The 4,917-nt window shown below is 31.3% G+C and overlaps 1 long non-coding RNA gene across 1 annotated transcript; it reads right to left on the minus strand.

The window, feature by feature from the left end:
* Positions 1–1,619: 1,619 nt before the first annotated feature.
* LOC109045303 lies at positions 1,620–4,641 on the minus strand. Its single transcript, XR_006160057.1, has 6 exons — positions 4,571–4,641; positions 3,948–4,138; positions 3,708–3,827; positions 3,570–3,627; positions 2,584–2,700; positions 1,620–1,898 (listed from the first exon to the last, which is right to left on the minus strand). It is a non-coding gene; the product is annotated as an uncharacterized LOC109045303 (long non-coding RNA).
* Positions 4,642–4,917: the final 276 nt, after the last annotated feature.

A 4,917-nucleotide genomic window follows, 5' to 3' on the forward strand; every position in this document is an offset into this window, starting at 1 on the left:
CAGTAAGCAGCTGACTTAAAAGTATTAGTCAACCTACACCCTCTGACTAAAATCAGACTTCAGAATTTGCGATTGTGAGCCAATGTGACGTACAGCCAATGTAAGACTCAAATGCGACATTGGGTCCCTGATTAATGAATGATTGAAAGTGTGGGATATATAACATAATCAAATATCTAAATTAATATGTAACCAATATTTGTGATCAGTACTTAATTTAAAAATACAGTCTAAATTTAATGATAATGAATTGGAGTCAGATTAAATATGCAGCTAGAATCAATTTAAAGCTAAATCCTAATAAATTAAGTGAACTTCACAGAAGCACAAGTAAAAGACCTACATGCATTATACCTTCACCAACATTGTTGGATTCCTTTGTTGGGCCAATGGGTGGACTTTACAATTCTTAATAGTTTTTTTCTGTCCTTGCTTTTTTTATCTGGACAGTTGGTGTATGTTTAAAATATAAATTGTGATTAATCAAACCCTTTTTGTGCAATAAATCATGATTAATCACACACTTTTAATTAAGCATACACCATTTATCCTTTAAATCATTTGCTATATCTAACAAAGTAAACCGTCACTGAAGGGTGATTCTCACAAAACTGTATTTTCTGCAAGCTTTTTTCATGGGAAATTTTGGTGTTTTTGTGTATTTCGTATTTTTTGTACACTTTGGAAGGTCAAATAGGTAACCTAATGATATAATGTTGTTCAGTTGTTTTATATAATTTATAAAAGATACCAAAGCACACATGAAAAGAGAAGCAAAAAATTCAGAATTCACAGTGTACAGTATGTGGAAAGCACAACAGCAACAGCTTGTTTAGAGGTTTTTGTGTCTGTGCATAAATACAATGTGCGATCAGTGTGTCAAAAGTACACATACACTAAACCAGTTCACAATTCAAACACACACTCTAACACAAAATCATTTTGTCTTTTTCTTCTTTTCTGAATTTCTTATCTGCTCTACTTTGGCTTTGTGACAAATTACAAATGTTACTGCAATTACTTTATATTTAAAGCATTAGCTATAATGCTTTTGTTCAGAGTGAGTACAGAGTGAGTGAGTAGTGAGTACTATATTTATAACTGGCTGTATATGTAAATACACTAGAAGTCTGTGGAATGTCCCCATTTGGTATTAAGTAAATACACTAAGTACTTCCCATATATATATATATATATATATATATATATATATATATATATATATATATATATATAATATATATATATATAATATATATATATATATATTATATATATATATATATTAAATTTGCATTTAGTCATTTAGCAGATGCTTTTATCCAAATTAAGACAATAGAAGCAATCAACAACTAACAAAAGATCAACAATATGTAACTGCAAATGACAAGTCTCGGTTGGCCCAACGCAGTACACGTAGCAAGGTTTTTTTGTTGTTACATGATGCACTAAAATAAATACAAATTAAAAAATACAACTGTAAAAACTGGTTATGATTGACAGTTTATTTATCTGTTTCATACAGTATGAGATGCACTAAGGTTAAAGGCAGTTTACTATGAAATATTCTTGTCACTTTATAATTCCTTTTCATTCTAGCTTTAACTGTGTTTGTGGCTTGTTTGCATCATTCTGTAAAAAACAATGACTTAAACAGAAAGGCTTATCTAAAATAAAATAACTAGTGATTGTTGTAATAAAACTGATTGCCAAGCTTGTAATAGCAATAATAGCATCACTGCCATTAAATAGTTTACCTAGTTTAGTAAAACATTGATGACTGTAGACTCGCTGGTAGTAATGTTGCTGGTAGCTTTGCAGGCAAATGCTGAGAGACAGGTGGAGATGATGAACTGAGGGATGGTGAACACCAGCATTATTCCAACGACCCGCAATTTCTACAGAATATTCAACATGCCCAAATATAAAAGTAGTTCCAGAAATAATATCCTGTCAATAGGTCATCAAAAAAAATGAAGTGGAGATTTCTTTTGGTTTATGTTAGGAACAGACCAATATGTATGTCTTTATTTACTTGATAATCTGCCCCTCCAGGGTGCTTTTCCTTGAACCTTATAAACAGATTCTTATAAACAGAACCTTATAAAACAGAGTTCAATTTGTGGAGAAAACTGAAATTGTTAAAAAAATAAAAAAATTTTTTTTCATAAATAGGACAACACTACATCTCTCATGAACATGGCAAGAAAAGCTAGAGAGGATGTCATCATTTTCAGTGAATAATGACTTAAATTTCAGCCTGTTTCTCTCACAAAGCTCTCCTATGGCCAAGAATATAGTGCAGTGATCATATGCACTGCTTTTGTGATATCTTTAAATATCCCCAGTCATTGTAACTGTATGTTACAGAGCGACCAGTGTTCAGAATTTCTCCATTTGTGTTTTATGCAAGAAAGACAGTCATACAGGTTTGGAGTCATGTACGAGTGAGTAGATGATGACAGAATTTTCATTTTTGAATGAACTGTCCTTTTCAGTAAATAGCAGCATTTAAAAACGAAACATTTAAATTAATACACAATAAACATGAATACAAAATACTACACATTATGCATGTAATACCTCAGCATGTAAACTTGGATGATCCATTGATATTACTCTTAATTGTATGCCCATCAGTACAATGGCTAGTCCTGCAGTTACGGCACTGACCACATTCATTCCAAGATTGGCTTTCACCTGCAGGAACAGAATGTACTAAATTCATAAAATTACTCAAAGAACAGATCACTGAAAAGGCTTGCATTTTTACTTTTAAGCACAAAATCTAGAAATCATATATGAGCAAACAAGGGGGGTTGTAACATTGTAACAGACTGAGGGCAGGACAGGAGGTGAACTCAAACGCAGGATTTACTGAACAACAAGGGGAGACAACTAGAAGGAATGACAGATAAGTATCCAAAGCAGTGAAGGGTGAACACTGTGATTGTGATGATGATGAGGGAGAAAGTGTGACAAACATGGCTTTCCCCATTTACTTCTACTGGACACTTAAAGAGTGCACAAATGGGACAATGTATAGCTGCCACTGACAATTGTGAAATTGTCTGTTGTATGAATATACAGTATAGCAGACAGTGTCATATGTATAACAGATATTTATTAGCCCATAAATTGTTAGCCTTTTTTTTTTTGTATTCATTCGTTTTTCTTGTTTGCTTTGTTTCTTTTAGAATAAAATAATTAACATTTTTACTTTTAGAATAAAATGTATTTTTATAAATGGGGACTGTTGTAAAAATAATTTTGAAGTATAATTGATTCACAAATCTGATGCATGCGCAAAATTGAATCTGATCTCCATGTTTTCAGTACAATACAGTAAAAAATTTATTTATTTTTATTTTTTTTAAACTTAAATATTGAGCAAAAAGTGTGGGGAAAACATATCCAAGTAGGGCAAGAATGAATTATAGATGTTAACTCAAAAAGTGTTACAACCATCCCAGCCTTTCAGGTGATGCAAAATCAGTACTTTCAGAAACAATGTGACAAAATAAATGTTAAAATGTGCTAAAATTGGTGGTAATATGTATGTACATAACCACACACGGATTAAGTTTTTTTCTGCGCAGCAACAAACAGAGAGCCAGTGATGATGTACTGAGAAAGAAGCACAGGAATTTCATTCTGGAAAATAAAATTAAAAGGGAAATAAAACAAAACCATTAAATGAAACTTACAATGAAAGATCCCCAGTAGGTGATGCCACTATAGACAACAATAGCAGAGTATTTATAGAAATTTGTGGTGTGTAGAATACCAAGTAAGAAGACCATCACTCCAATCATTATCTGTACAGTCTAGAGAGCAGATATAGGTTAGATGTTTTATTGATGATGTTTAAACAATCTTGAAGAAATGTAATAAGAAGAAAATTCCCCAAACTATATATCATTATAATTCATCAGAAAATGCATTACCCCCAGTGCCTTTGGTTGTGCTTTGAAAAATTCTTTAAGCGTTGTATTGAGATTTGTTCCTCTGTCCTGCTGTCCATCAACAAAAATAGCGCTGTCTTTTGCCTCCTGTGGATTTATTTGGATGACAACTATAACTTTGTCAGTAGAGATGACCTTGCTGCTTTCCATTTTAGACAAGTTTTGTTTTTTACCTGTAATAAGTATGTTGATGTTTGTCAAGTACATTAAGAAATGAGAACAGAGAACATTTTAAAAAATGACAAAAAGATCTGTGCTTCTCATCAATTTTTCATAATCTTTTTTTTTTTGTTGTTGTTCCTGATGACTACATAAACCTCTGTTAAAACATCACTATTCAGATTCATATACTATACATATGATGATCATTTAATTACATTTTTATGAGCCTTTGGATGTTTTTGTAGTTCTTCTGATAGCTTTGTAACCTAATATCCAACATTTAAATGGAGTTTATTGTACCAAGCAATAAATGAGCAAAACCATACACTAAAACAGTACTATTATTCAAAATATTATTTTAATTTATGTATCAAAATTGAAACAGACAATACAACAAAATAATAAAAAAAAGAACACAGATGTTAATTCAGAAAATATTTTACCTGAAATTAGATTCGTTGACATCTGATAGATCTTTTGACGTATCTTTGTGTGTGTGGACTCTTTAAAGAACAGTTAGGAGGGGCTAGAATGTTTTTTTTTTTGTTTTTTTTTTATGGCCAGCACCTTCCTAATACAAAGCACTTTACATATAAATGAAAAATAAACAAGGCAGAATGTTTCTCTGTCCCTCTAAATAGAGAATACATTAACATTTTAATACTACTAATAATAATAATAATAGTAACAACAACAACAATATAATAGTTAAACTGTCAAAATAGGAAATAATAATGTAAAACATTTAAAATGTATGCTCTGTTATCAGTGTGCGGGCATCTTTGTCTCA

This window comes from Cyprinus carpio, chromosome A5 (assembly GCF_018340385.1).
Source record: "Cyprinus carpio isolate SPL01 chromosome A5, ASM1834038v1, whole genome shotgun sequence".
Classification (NCBI taxonomy): domain Eukaryota; kingdom Metazoa; phylum Chordata; class Actinopteri; order Cypriniformes; family Cyprinidae; genus Cyprinus; species Cyprinus carpio.